Source organism: Petaurus breviceps, unplaced genomic scaffold (assembly GCF_028583685.1).
Source record: "Petaurus breviceps papuanus isolate PSGF00001 unplaced genomic scaffold, PetGlider_PUasm1.0 555, whole genome shotgun sequence".
Classification (NCBI taxonomy): Eukaryota; Metazoa; Chordata; class Mammalia; order Diprotodontia; family Petauridae; genus Petaurus; species Petaurus breviceps.
Genome location: NW_027186373.1, coordinates 707,800 through 723,552, shown reverse-complemented (window position 1 = coordinate 723,552; position 15,753 = coordinate 707,800). Strand labels below are relative to the sequence as shown.

General features: G+C 40.6%; 1 pseudogene; it reads left to right on the top strand.

Annotated features, from left to right (window-relative positions):
- The first annotated feature begins 607 nt into the window (after positions 1-607).
- The window catches only part of LOC138172923 (zinc finger protein 420-like), a 30,620-nt pseudogene continuing 15,474 nt past the window's right edge, over positions 608-15,753 (top strand).

Genomic DNA, 15,753 nt, shown 5'->3' with positions numbered 1-15,753 from the left:
CAAGGACCCCACCATGGCACGGGCCCTTCTCACCGCACACCCAGACTGTTACAATAACCTTTTGGTGGTTCTCTCTGCATTGAGTCCCTCTCTACTCCTATTCATCCTCCATTAAGCCACCAAAGGGATTTTCTCAGCACAGGTATGACTCCCCCCCCCCCCCCCTCCTCCCACCGTCCAATAAGCTCCATTGGTTTCCTGTCACCTCCAGGAAGCAAATATAAATGTTTCTGTCATTTCAAGCTCTTGGCAGTTTGGAGTCTTCCTACATTTTTAGCCTCATATTATATTTACTTATATGCATGGGGTCTCCCCTGATTAAATGTCAATGCCCCGAGGGCAGGGCCTGTACAATGGGCCCTTGAGAAATGCCCCTTAATGGATTGTTGGGTCTTGTCCTTGTGGCCTCCTTCTGGGCAGCCCCTCTGTACCGGCATCTTTAAGAACACATCCCAGCTCCCATCTCTGTACAATTCTTCCTGTGTTACAGGAGTAAAGTGAGGCTCAGTAAAGCAGGGGATAGATCACCAGAGCCCCTCCCCATTGTGCCTTTCTGTAATGCCCCCAGGAGCTCAGGATCTAAACTGAGGTTTGGGGTAGACTGAGGAAGAGGCTCACCCTCAAACCCTGCTCTTGTGAGCTGTGAAAGCTCCTCAGGCAGATGCCATCCCTGGCGTGAACCAAACACAGTTCTCCTGTTTCAGGTGTGGTCTTGCTGCAAGATTGTCCACTCAATTCTGGGCAGCTAGGTGGCCCAGTGGCAGTGAGGTAGGACAGTGGCTAGCACTGGGACTGGAGACAAGAAGACATGAGTTCCAATCCAGCCTCAGGCACATGCTAGCTGTGTGACCCTGGACAAGTCACTTCACCTCTCTGCCTCAGTGTCCTTATCTAGAAAATGGGAATACTAACAGAATAGTACCTACCTTGCAAGATTGTTGTGAGGACCCAATGAAGTAATTGTTGCTGAGTGCTCGGCAGGGCTCTTGGCACACAACAGGTGCTGCCGAATGCTGTCTCCTTGCCCAGTTCTTCCTGGGCAGTCATGGTTGTACTCCGGCAGGGGTGCGGAATGTAAAGGGCGGCCCAGAGAGGCCGTGGGGCTTGGCCAAAGTCATAAAGGGAGGGGGCACAGAAGCCTCTGCTTAGAGACTCCAGTGAGGGCAGCCCAGCCTGTGGTTATGGAGGGAGTCCTGCCCATGCAGGCCAATCCTCTGGCACCAGACTGAGTCTTCATTCTGAGGCTCAGGCCCTAACTTCCCCCACCAACCCTGCCCTGGGCAGGCCCCTCCTGGTGCACTTCCCCCCAGCCCCAGACAGTCTTTGGATGGGTCATACTTGCTGTGGATCCTTTATTGCAGGAGCCTGTGACCTTCAGGGACGTGGCCGTGGACTTCACCCCTGAGGAGTGGGGGCGGCTGGGCCTTGCTCAGAGGGAGCTATACCAGGACGTGATGCTGGAGACCTACCGAAACCTGGTCTCCCTGGGTAAGGCAGCCCCCATCTGAGCCTCTCACCCTGCTGCTTGGCACCATCATGCTTTGCTCTGCTGTTATTCTTGGGATGACAGTGGTCAGGTTTTGTTTGTGGCTCCTGAGGCTGGCTCTCCCGGGCCTCTTTCCAGCCTCGAGGCCCAGCCTGTCCCCCACACATGTTGCATGGTAAGGTCCCCTTGGAGCCCCCATGTGTCTAGGAGCATAACACCGGGTCCAGGCTCCTACACTGGGTTTTCTCTTCCTTCCCGGATAAGCACTGGGGCTTGTCCCCAGCCCAGACAACCAGGTCCTGTTTTCTCCCTCCACATGCAGGACTTCCTGTTTCCAAAACAAAGGTAGTCTCCCAGCAGGATGAACCATGGAAGGCCCAGGGAGCAGTCCCTTTAAGCACCTGGGCAGGTAAGGGAGGGAGGCCATTCCTTCTCCCTAGAAGAGGCCTTAGGCTTCCTCTAGTCCAGTTCAGGGGATCTGAAGAGTCTTGGGGGGGACATGATTGCAGCCCTAAAGAAGCTGACGTGCAGTTCACACAGAGCTGGTCATTGAAATTCCCCAGAGCCTCTTGGTGGCCTCCTGGTCTCTCCCTCCTTCCCTTCAGCGTTGATTCCCCATTCACCTCCTCATTCCCTTCTTCCTAGGCCTTGGCTTCTTCTCCTTGGCAGAGTTTGTGTGTTCTACTTCTACCCTGATTTTTTGTTTTGTTTTTCATTAATTTATTTTAAACTTAAATACACAATAAGAAAAGAAAAAAATATTATAAACTTAAATACAAAATAAGAAAAAAAAAGCATTGCCATGTGCACAGCAGAACATGAGAGAGGATTCAAGATAGGCAGCCAGAAATTTCCATTTCAAGAAAGCCTGTATGATAAACACTGCACCTCATTTTCAGAGCTGTCCATCTCTTCCTGACTTCCTTACAAGTTTTCTTTTGTTCTCTGCTGGGTACTGTTTACTTGGTTCTTTTTTCCCCCTTCCTCCCTACTTCCCCCAAGAAGGATACAATTAAGCTTGGATATATTTATATATACATACATACACATATGCAGACATATAAGCACACGCACATATATACATACATATACTTATATACACATACATATACTTAGATACCTATAATCATACTCATATATAGACACATAAATTCATATGCATCTATACTTATTTGTCCTCTGTTTCTCCAAGGGTGGAGAACCTCTTCCTTTATAAATCTGAGTTTTTCCTTTTTTTTTTAAGTCTACCAACTTGTCCTTTCCTGCACCATAACAATATTCTAACCTTATACTGTCTAGTTATTTTAAATAGTCTAAAACAATATTGATTAATGTGGGTGATGTATAACATAGTTTCCCTATTTCTCTTTTTATTAAATCTACCTTACTTTTGTCTGAGATCATGATTACTACCCTTGCTTTTTTTTCCCTAATAAGTTCTATTCCTGATCTTTATTTTATGTTGGTGTGTGTATTTTGTATTTCCTATTCCTCCTAACTCTTCTACTTTACTTCTACCTGCTACCTTGCCCTCCTGTTAACTTCATCTAGCCCCTCTCCAACATCTGTCCCTTATCTTCCCATTCCTGTTAATCTAAACACTCTTCTATTGCCCTCCCCTTATCCTGTTCCCTCCCTCTCCCCTCTAAAAATCCCTCCCTCATCCTCTTCCCTTTGCTTTTCATTTCTTCATGAACTGAGAAGACTTTCATGCCTTTCTAGAGATATCTGTGTTATTTCCTCTTAAGCCCATTCCTGATGAAAGTAGGGTTCCAGAACTACCAGCCCTCCTCCCCATCTAATTCCTTCGTGTCCCTTCTTCTCACACCTCATTTGTATAAGATAATTACTCTTTGTACTTTTTCCTAAATGGTTTTACCTTTTAGAATCACATCATACTCCACTCTACCCCAAACTTTCTTTTGAACTATCTCATTACTAATAACAGTCTTAATACCATACATCTTACATTTCCTCATATAAAAAGTAAATAGTCTGTTCTTATTGAGTCTCTCATAATTAGTCTTTGATATGTGCCTTATATTTCTCTTGGATCTTATATGTCCAATCTTCTATTAAGTTCAGGGTGTTTTAAATTTTTTTAGCAAAGTCCTGAGAGTCTGGAAATTCATTAAATATCCTCTTTGAAAAAAAATCCAGATTTAAAAGCAAAAAATAAAAATAAATCTACTTGGGGTGGCTAGGTGGCACAGCCCTGGAATCAGGAGTACCTGAGTTCAAATCCAGCCTCAGACACATAACATTTATTAGCCATGTGACCTTGGGCAAGTCACTTAACCTCAATTGCCCCGCCCCCCCCCCTCCAAAAAGCAACCCCCCCCCCAAAAAAAACCAAAAAGAAATCCACAAAAAGTATTCAGGATTATGCTTAACTTTGCTGAGTATATTTTCTGCCACGGCCCCAGTTATTCTGCTCTTTGTTATATGCAGTGTTCCAAGACCTGTGGTCTTTTTAAGGTCATTTATTTATTTTTAGTTTTCAACATTCACTTCCATAAGTTTTAAATTTTGTCCCTCTCCTTCCCCCTTCCCTCCCCAAGACAGCATGCAGTCTGATATAGGCTCTACATATACATTCCTATTAAACACATTTTCACATTATTCATGTTCTATAGAAGAATTAGAATGAATGGAAGGAATCATGAGAAAGAAGAAACAAAACAAAGCAGAAAACAAAATAGCCTGCTTCTCTCTGCGTTCAGGCACCATAGTTCTTTCTCTGTGTGTGGATGGCATTTTCTATTATTTCTATTCTAATAATTCTACTAATATTTCTATTATTCCTTTGGAATTGTTTTAGGTCCTTGTCTTGCTGAGAAGGGCTAAGTCTATTAAGGTCAGTCGTCATACAAGGTTGCTGTTACTGTGTAAAATGTTCTCCTGATTCTTCTCCCCTTACTCAGCATCAGTTCATATAAGTCTTTCCAGGTTTCTCTGAAGTCTGCCTGCTCTTCATTTCTTATAGCCCAGTAGTATTCCATTACATTCATATACCACAACTTGTTCAGCCATTCCCCAACTGATGGGCATCCCGTCAATTTCCAGTTCTTGGCCACCACAAAAAGAGCTGCTATCAATATTTTTGTACATGTGGATCCTTTCCCTATTTTTACGATCTCTTTGGGATACAGCCCTTGAAGGGGCATTGCCAGGTCAAAAGGAATGCACATTTTTACAGCCCTTTGGGTATAGTTCCACATTGTTCTCCAGAATGGTTAGATTAGTTCACAACTCCATCAACAATGCATTAGTGTTTCAATTTTCCCACATCTCCAGAATTTATCATTTTCCTGTTTTGTCATGTTAGCCAATCTGATAGGTGTGATATGGTACTTCAGAGTTAATCTGATTTACATTTCTCAAATCAATAGTGATTTAGAGCATGTGACTATAGATAGCTTTAATTTTTTCTTTTGAAGAACTGCCTATTCATATCCTTTGACCACTTATCAATTGGGGAATAAGTTATATCCTTTTAAATTTAACTCATTTTCTGTATATTTTAGAAATGAGGCCTTTATCAGAGACACTGGTTGTAAAAATTCTTTCCCAGTTTTCTGCTTCCTTCCTAATCCTGATTGCATTGGCTTTGTGCAAAAATGTTTCAATTTAATGTAATCAAGATTATTTATTTTGCATTTCATAATGTTCTCTATCTCTTCTTTGGTCATAAATTCCTCCATTCTCCATAAATCTAACAGATAAACTATTCCTTGCTCCTCTAATTTGCTTATAGTATCAGTCTTTATATCTAAGTTGTATAACTATTTGGACTTTTTTTTTGGTAAACTGTGTCAGATATTGGTCTATGCCCAGTTTCTGTCATACTATTTTCTAGCTTTCCTAGCAGTTTTTGTAAAATAATGAGTTCTTATCCCAAAAGCTGGAGTCTTTGGGTTTATCAAACAATAGATTGCTATAGTCATTGACTACTGTGTCTTGTATATCTAACCTATTACACTGATCTACTGATCAGTGATCTATTTCTCGGCTAGCACAAAGTAGTTTTGATGATTGTTGCTTTATAATACAATTTAAGACCCGGTGTGGCCAGGCCACCTTCCCTAGCATTTCTTTTCATTAATTCTCTTGATATTCTGGACCTTTTGTTCTTCCAGATGAATTTTGTTATAATTTTTTCTAGTCCAATGAAATGATTTTTGGTTGCTGATTGGAATGGCACTGAATAAGTAAATTCATTTAGGTAGAATTGCTATTTTTATTATATTAGCTTGACCCAGCCAGGAGCAACTGCTGTTTTTCCAATTATTTAGATCTGACTTTATTTGTGTGAAAAGTGTTTTGTAGTTGTGTTCATATAGGTCCTGGCTTTATTTTGGCAGGTAGATTCCCAAATATTTTATAATGTCTTCGGTAACTTTAAATCGAGTTTCTATTTTTATAGCTTACTGTTGGACTTTTTATACAGAAATGCTGATGAATTGTGCAAGTTTGTATCCTGCCACTTTGCTAAAGTTGTTTATTATTTCAAGTAGTTTTTTACTTGATTCTCAAGTATTCTCTAAGTATCATCATATCATCTACAGAGAGTGATAATTTAGCTTCTTCTATGCCTTCAATTTCCTTTTATTCTCTTGTTGCTAAAGCTAACATTACTGGTACCATATGGAATAACAGGGGTGATAATGCACATCCTTGTTTCACCCCCAGTCTTTTTGGAAATGCATCTAACTTATTCCTATTATATAATGCTTACTGATGGTTTTAGGTAGATGCTACTTATTTTAAGGAGGGCTCCATTTATTCCCTATGCTCTCTAGTTGTTTTTTTTTTAAAATAGGAATGAGTGTTGTATTTTGTCAAAAGCTTTTTCTTCATTATTGAAATAATCATATGGTTTCTATTAGTTTTGTTGTTGATATGATCAGTTTTGCTGATAGTTTTCCTAATACTGAACCAACTCTGAATTCTGGTATAAATCCTACCTGATCAAAGTATATTATTCTCATTATAAGTTGCTGTAATCTTTTTGCTAATATTTAAAAGTTTTACATCTATATACATTAAGGAAATTGGTCTATAATCTTTTTCTGTTTTGACTCTTCCTGGTTTAAGTATCAAAACCATATTTGTATCATAAAAAGCATTTGGTAGGACTTTTTCTTCACCAATTTTCCCAAATAGTCTATATAGTTTTGGAATGAATTGTTCTTTAAATGTTTGATAGAATTTGCTTGTAAATCCATCTGGCCCTGGAGATCTTTTCCTAGGGAGTTCATTGATATAAGATAGGGCTAAGTATTTTACTTCCTCTTCTGTTAATCTGGTCAATTTATATTTTTGTAAATATTCATCCACTTCACTAAGATTGTCAAATGTATAGGCAAACAGCTGGGCAAAACAGTTTCTAATTACCCGTGTTTTCCCGATAATAAGACCTATCCCGAAAATAAGCCCTCCCCTTACTGTGTAAGATTCCTCTAAAATAAGCCCTCCCCCGAAAATAAGCCCTATTGAGATTGCTACTGTAGTGAAGGTGATCCCCTGCGCTACACGCTACATTACGGTACCCTCTGTATGCACCGTCCCCCCCCCCGGGTGAAACGCATGCCGCGCTCCGAGCTGCATCCAATCAGAGCTGCAGCAGTGAGCTCATCACCCTGTTCTTCCCCAGTGATTTGCTTATTGAATAAAGGTACATTTTTTTGTTCACATTTACCTGTTTATTAAAATTGCTGTCAATGTTCATTAAAATAAGCCCTCCCCTGAAAATAAGCCCTCTGGTGTTTTTCTGTCCAAAAAAATTAATAAGACAGTGTCTTATTATCGGGGAAACATGGTACTATTTTAATTTCCTTTTCATTGGTGGTGAATTCACCTTTTTATTTATTTATTTTTTTGCAGGGCAATTGGGGTTAAGTGACTTGCTCAAAGTCATATGGCTAGTAAGTGTGTTAAGTTTCTGAGGCTGGATTTGAACTCAGGTCCTCCTGACTTCAGGCACCACCTAGCTGTCCCTACCATTTTATTTTTCATACTGGTAATTTGGTTCTCTTCTTTCTTTTTTTTTTTAAGTCAAATTTAACCTAAAGTTTATCTATTTTATTGTTTGATTTTTTGTTTATTTCCATAAAACCAGCTCTTAGTTTTATTTATTGGTTCAATAGTTGTTTTTTTTTTTTTCTTTTTTTTTGGGGGCCCTTTTGGGGTTGAGTGATTTGCCCAAGATCACATGGCTAGTTTGTGTGTGTGTGTGTGTGTGTGTGTGTGTGTGTGTGTGTGTGTGTGTGTGTGTTAAGTGTCTGAGACTAGATTTGAACTCAGGTCCTCCTGATTCAAGGGCCAGTGCTCTATTAACTGCACCACCTAGCCGCTCCCTCAATAGTTTTCTTAACTTCAGTTTTATTAATCTCTCTTTTGGTTTTCAGTATTTTTAATTTGTTCTTTTTCTAGCTTTTTCAGTTGCATGACTAATTCATTGATCTCTTTTTTCTCTGTTTCATTCATTCAGAGATATAAAACTTACCCTAAGAACCACTTTCTCTGTATCCTGTGAGTCTTGTTATGTTCTCTCATTATTGTAATTCTCTTGAATGCAGTTATTGATTGTTACTATGCTTTGTTGTTTGACCCACTCATTCCTTGGGATTAGATGATTTAGTTTCTAATTAGTTTTTATTCTATCTCTCCAGGGCCCTTTATTGCATATCATTTTTATTGTATCATGATCTAAAAAGGATGCATTTAATATTTCTGCCTTTCTGCATTGGATTGTGAGGTTTTTATGTCCTAATGCATGGTCACTTTTTGTGTATGTGACATGTACTGCTAAGAAAAAGATATATTTCTTTTTGTCCCCATTCACTTTTCTCTAAAGGTTTATCATATCTACATTCACCTCCTTAACTTTTTTCTTGTTTATTTTGAGTTTAGATTTATCAAGTTCAGAGAGGGGGAGGCTGAGGTCCCCCACTAGTATAGTTTTGCTGTCTATTTCTTCCTGAACTCCCTCAGCTTCTCCTCCAAGAATCTGGATGCTGTACTACTTGGTGCATATATGTTTAATAATGATATTACTTCATTGTCTGTGGTGCCATTTAGCAGGATATAGTTTCCTTCCTTTTCTCTTTTAATTAGATCTTTTTGCTTTTGCTTTGTCTGAGATTAGGATTGCTACCCCTGCTTTTTTTTTTTTTACTTCAGCTGAAGCATAATATATTCTTCCCCAGCCTTTCACCTTTGTGTGTATCCCCATTTTTCAGATGTATTTCTTGTAAACAACATATTGTAGGATTATGGTTTTTAATCTATTCTGCTATTCACCTCCATTTTATCAGAGTTCATCCCACTCACATTCAGTTATGATTACTTTCTTTGTCTTTCCATCCTATTTCCCCTCCCCCATTTATGCTTTTATTTCTTTCTTCCTTTCCCCCCTCAAAAGTTTTGCTTTTGTTCGCCTCCTCCTCCCTCAATCTTCCCTCTCTTCTATCAGCTCCCCTCCCTTTTCTTTCTCTTTTCCCTTACTACTTCTTCTCTCCCTTCTAACTACCTACCCTCCTCCCTTTTCTCCCCCCTTTCCCCTCCCAATGACTGTAAGGCAAGTTAGATTTCTGAGTATGTTATTCCCTCCTTGAACTAAATCCAATGAGAGTAAAGTTCAAACAATGCTCATCTCCCTCTACTATAATATGTTTTTGTGCCTCTTCATGTGATGTCTGGCTCCACTGTTCCAGGATTTTTTCTCGGTGAGAATTTTCTGGGTTTTTCAAGGTCAATAAAGGAGAGTGAGAGTGACTTACTGCTTATTCTGCCATCTTGGCTCCTGGAAGTCCCAACCTGTGGTCTTTGAGTGTTGCCATGGCTAGGTCTTGTATGATTCTAATTGTGGCACTGCTATATTTAAATTGTTTTTTTCTTGTTCCTTGTAACATTTTCTCCCTAAGCTTGGGTTTTTGGAATCTGACTAATGGCATTCCTGTAGGTTTTCCTTATGGGATCTCTTTCAGGTATTGATTGATGGATTTTTTTCTGTTTCTGTTTTCCCCTCTTGTTTTAACTCTTTGGGCCAATTTTCCTCAATTATCTATTATATTATTATATCAAGATTCTTTTTTTTATTATAGCTTTCAGGTAGTCCGAATATTCTGATATTTTCTCTTCTTTGTCTCTTCTCCAGATCAGTTGTTTTTTATGTGTTGTTTCAAATTCTCTTCCATTTTTTTCATTCTTTATATTTTGTTTTTTAATTTCTTGATTTCTTTCAACTTCACTAGCTTCCCCTTGCCCAATTGTAATTTTCAATTTTAAGATTCTGGATCTCTTTTTCTAATTGGTTGACTTTTTTTCACAATCTTTTTCTTGGATTGTTCTAATTAAAAAGTTTTTTTTCCTCAATCTCTATCATTTTACTTTTAAAGTCTTTTTAAGTTCTTCTATGAATTCTTTTTGGGCAGGTGACCATTTGACATGACTCTTTTGAGGAGAGGCTTTTTTTTTTTTTTTATTTTACCTCCTCCTTTGAAGATGAATCCCACTCTTCTCTATTCCCATAGTAACTTTCTATAGCTGGATTTTTGTCTCCTTTACCTTCTAATTTCTTCTTCTTCTTTTTTTCTAGCATATAGCAGCTTGCTGTTGTGATCGCCTCCAGTCCTGGGGTGTGGGGGATGGTGCCCCTGGTCTCAGATCCTCCTTCAGTTCTCCCCTCTGGCCTGGAACCAAAGCCAAGGACTCCACCCTCCTGTCAGTGCCCACAGCCAGGCCTGTTCTGGTTCCTTTCTGCCCAGGGCTGCATCCTGGCAGCACAGATGGGCCTCGTGTCCCTTATCAGCAAAGGTTCCCCTCAATCTTCCCTAGCTCAGAGGTCTGACTCTGGACACAAGCCTGGAGGTGAAAGTTCCTGTGGCTTGGGCCAGGGCTACCTCCCAGCCCAGGTAACCCTAGGGCTCAGTAGAGCTTACTAGTTTAGTGAAACTTTCCTGGAGGTGTTTACACTTCACAAGGACCAAACTTTGTTCTGGAATTTTTCTTTGGATCTTCTCTGATTGTCTCAGGAGGACCACTGTTCTGCCCCAACTCTTGTTTATTTTTAACTGCTCTATGTTTGTAGTCAGGCACTATTTTATCTTGTTTATGGAGGAAATCTAGAGAACTTGGAATTTTCTGATCTACTCTACTATCTTCCCCAAACCCTATCTCCTTGACTTAAAAAAAAAATCATTGTGGCACACACACTACACAGGCCCTCACCTATAATTTCTCCCTATTTTATTAGACTTTTTTTTTAGAAAATGACCCCTTTTGGTCATCCTTAGTACTCCTTGACCTTCTTAGTCTACTTTCCTATGAGCTCCTGGGTTTCCATAGGGCTAGACTCCTTGGTCTTCTTTAGTGCCCCTTCCACACCTTACCAGGTGGATATACAGTGGCGACTTTCTTCCTCCCCATTGGATCTTTTCCATTTCATGCTCAATGAAGTAGATCCTTATGATTAGAGGCAAGGGTGTTCTTACCTAGCCTATCGCCCCTGAAGAAGTCTTTGCCTTTGATCAGCATTAGTGATGAAAATACCACCAATGTCCTTGAGGACTTCTGTATCCTGTACAAATCTCTGAGATTCCTTTGGGTCATTTGCACCTGCATGAATAACTTGAAGAGGGCATTGGTTATCCATTCTGGTGAGTCTTGGAAGGTTGATACATTCTGGTTTTGTTTGTCCAAACAGAAGAAGCCCAGTTTCCCCTCCTCTTAGACTCTGGGATTCATTCCAGCTCTGAATGTCATAAGCTGAACCCTCTCCCCATCTTCTATTCCATCTTTATCTTACTGTCCTCCCCCCGACACACACTTTGTGTGAGAGCTTTCAAATGTCCATGTTCCATCCCATTTTCATTGCTACTGTTTTCTTTCTCCTACCATGAGAAATATGAATTTTTTATATCTTTCAGGATGGGAGTCAAGGCCAGAGAGCAGAGTATCAACTCCAAAGCAAAGCTTTGCTGAGGAAGAGGCATATCAGGGGGTGATAATGGATGGACCTTGGGATAAGTTGGGAAAAACCTGGGAGGAAGATGAAGACATGTTGGAGAAGCATCAGGGAAACCAGGAGAGAATTTCTGAGGAAATGAATGAGAAAATTTTTATTGAGGGGAGAGACCAAGAAATTAAAGATTTGGGAGGGGGCTTCCATTCAAGGTCATTTCTCAATGTACACCAAAACATTCTTAGTGGAAAAATTTCTCAAATATTGGACAATCATGGAAAGAGACACAAACAAAATTCAGACCTAATTCATCACCTGAAAATCTGTTCAGGGAAGAAGTGTCATAAATGTAATTATTGTGGAAAAATCTTTGCCCGGATTTCACGCTTTACTGAACATCAGAGAATTCATACTGGAGAGAAACCCTGTAAATGTAATGACTGTGGGAAAGCCTTTGCCCGGATTTCTTGCCTTAATAGACATCAGAGAATTCATACTGGAGAGAAACCATATAAATGTAATGACTGTGGAAGAGCCTTTTTCTATATATCACAACTTACTGGGCATCAGCGAATTCATACTGGAGAGAAACCCTACAAATGTAATGAATGTGGGAAAATGTTTGGCCATAGCAAATCCCTTACTGTACATCAGAGAATTCATACTGGAAAGAAACCCTATAAATGCAATGAATGTGGGAAAGCCTTCAGTCAGTGCTCAACTCTGTCTTTACATCATAGAACTCACAGTGGGGAGAAGCCCTATAAATGTAATAAATGTGGGAAAGTTTTCAGTCATCGATCATACCTTATTCGGCATTATGTAGTTCACACTGGAGAAAAACCCTATGAATGTAAAGAATGCTGGAAATCCTTCCGCCTTAGCTCCTCCCTTTCACTTCATCAAAGAATTCATACTAGAGAAAAATCTTATGAGTGTAATGAATGTGGAAAAACTTTCAGTCTGGGTTCTTACCTTTTGTTGCATCAGAAAACTCATATTACAGAGAAGTCCTACAAATGTGATGAATGTGGAAAAGCCTTCAATAATAGCTCCTCTCTTACTAAGCATGAGAGGACTCATACTGGAGAGAAACCCTATAAGTGTCATGAATGTGAAAAAGCTTTCAGCAGGAAGTCCTCCCTTCCTAAACATCAGAGACTTCACCACGGTGGGGAATTACCCTTTAAATGTGATGAATGTGGGAAAGGCTTTATTTGGGTTTCACAACTTACTGAACACCAGAGAGTTCATACTGGAGAGAAACCCTATAAATGTCATGAATGTGGGAAGGCCTTCAACATCAGCACATCTCTGATTAAGCATAAGAAATGTCACACTGGAGAGAAGCCTTATAAATGCAATGAATGTGAGAGAGCCTTTTTTGACAGCTCCACTCTTATTGTACATCAGAGGACTCATACTGGAGAAAAACCCTATAAATGTGATGAATGTGGAAAAGCTTTCAGCCACAGCTCATCCCTTGGTCAACACCAGAGAATTCACAGTAGAGAAAAATCTTATCACTGTGCTGAGTGTGGGAAGGCCTTTACTCGCTTTTCCGGACTCAGTATTCATCAAAGAATTCATACTGGAGAGAAACCATACAAATGTGAGGAATGTGGCAAAGCCTTCACCAATGGCTCCTCTCTTAATCAGCATAAGAAAATTCATACAGGAGAGAATTCCTATAAATGTAGTGAATGTGGAAAAGCCTTTAGACAGAGTTCACGCCTTATACAACACCAGAGAGTTCACACTGGAGAGAAACCCTATATATGTACCAAATGTGGGAAAGCATTTACCAGTGGTTCATCTCTTGCAAGACATCTGAGAATTCATATAGGAGAAAACCCTTGAGAATGCAGTGAAAGCGGAAGGAAGCATCATCAGACTTGTCATATTATAACTCAGAATCTTGGTACACCACTAGATGGGACTAGAACTCTTTTCTGTTTTCCTCTGTCATTAAACAGTCCATACTTATTAAGCACCTACTGTGTTTGAGAAAGGCAAAAGTTCCTGTCCTCAAGGAATTTATATACAAAAGGAAGTTGAAAGGGAAGACTGGAAGGGAGGTTCCTGAAAGTCCAGAGGAGTATCAGGGTGGGAAATTGAGAGATGGCTGGCTTAGGCCCCTTCCTCAAATGAAGATTCTGGGAAAAGGTCTTTTCTCTCTGCACCCTCCTCCCCCACTGGAGAGTACAAGGTGTGCATGTGTGAGTTCCAAGACTGAAGTGACCTTTCAGGGTGAGAAGATAGAAAAGTGTGTGTGGGTATGATGAAAAAGTCCAAACAAGGCAGCTTCTGGATTGAATACACCCAGGGACCACCAGATAGGGATGTATTTGTTTGAGTCTGAGGATGAGGGGATGAGGTGATGGTCTGCAATCTGAAGGAACAGCTGCCAAATACCAAGCTTTTCCAAAAAATTTTTGGAAATTCAATTTTTCATTAAAGTGAAACTTTAATCATGAACAGAACAGTGAAATAAAGTTTTCTTTTTCTAGCAAGAGAAAAGCACCAGTGACATTTTTTAATCATTAGATTTTATCCTTATCATAATTCAACTCTCTAACCCTGTGCTTGGATTTAGTCAAATAAGACCAAAAACAAACCTTAAGTTCATCCCTAATTTCAAAGAAATTCAGAAGCTCGAAAGGAACCTGTGAACTCAACTAGTCCAGTTCACTTTTGGTTCCAAAATTTCAGTAACCTTTCTGTGTCTTGTGTGTTAGCACATTCCTGCCTGTACCCCACCTCCCCCAATATACACATCCCCCTCCCTCACCCTATGACCTTTTGAGGTAGAGAAGTGACCAGAGTAAATTAGGATTCATGGTTAAAAGGTACATGGATTTGGGTTCCAAACTCCCCCTTTACACCTGGGCAGCACATTGTAAAACATGTCTAGATAATTAATGATTTAATAATTATGGATAATCCCATCCCTCTTTCCTTCCATCCCCCTTCCAATGGTGTTGAAAAGTGGTTATTCCCAGCCCCACAAATCACCTACCACTCAGGGATGACTCAAAATGAGAGAACTGGCTAACCCCCAAAGGGGTGCCCCCAAAACAAATGGGGAAGTTGGAGGGATGGGTAGAAATGAGTCCTGTTCCTGACTGGGGGAATTTGAAATTTCATTTGGAACACTGGGTTGAAGATGTCTGGCAAGCTGTAGGTGTTGCAGGCCTGGACCTCAAGGACACCCAAACCTGGGAGTCATTTATACAGAGATGATTAAACCCATATGGGATCATAAAGGCAACAAGGGAGAGGATGAATAGGAACAGACGAGGGCCCAGGAGAGGGATGTGAAGAATGGTTTCTGAAAGGAGACTAAGGAATGGTCACAGGCAGGAAGAGATCTGGGAGACAGCCATGTCCTAGTAAGGGAGTAATGGAGGGTGGGGAAATCAGACTGTCAGGAAACATTTACTCAGCACCTACTATGTGCCAGGAATGTGCGAAACACTGGTCAACTGCTAATCAATGGCTGACTTTTTTTTTTTAATGAGAGAGTTTAAGTAGAACGAGAAGTTGGAAAAGGATCTTGGATGGGCAATAAAGAAATCACTGGTTACATAGGAGAGAGCCGTCTCAGTCAAGTGATGGGGCTGGAAGGCAGATTGCAAAAGGAGGAAAAGTGAGTAAGGAGAAAAACATGAGACAATAGGCATAGATGGTTCTTTCTGGACTGGGAAAGGGAGAAAAGGTTCAGGATGAAAGACTGAGGAGGTGGTAGGGTCATATTTAGGGTGTTGAGAGGCCAATGCATGTCATGATTTCCTCAAGTAGGAGAGGAAGGCTGTGGAGCAAGCTCTGAACTCCCTGAGGAGGAAGAAGCAAACAGACTTCAGATGGATGACCAAACTAAGAATCTGAAGATGGTGATAGATGTTTGGAATGAATACTAAAGGAAAATCTAAAATGACTGGAAGGAACAAGGACTGGGGCAGAGTGTCCCACTTCTAAAGGAGCCAGGTGAGATCTAGGATGCAGGGGCTGAATTTCAGGTAGAAAGGGAGGAGCTGGGAGTTTGGCCACCATACAATGGGGAAGAGCCTATTGTTAGGGGCCCTGCTTTGCAGGGTTCTGTGATAGCTGTACTATATGGCAAGGAGAGACCTGAGGAAGGCAGACTCCATCCCCCAAACAGCTATTGCAACAGTCCAGGTATGAGTTGGTGAGGGACTGTACCAGGGTGGGGGCAACATCAGAGAGAAGGGAGCTTATTTAAGAGATTTTGTAGAGGTGAAATGGACCAGAAACGGTGCAGAAGTGAAAGGGACAAGAG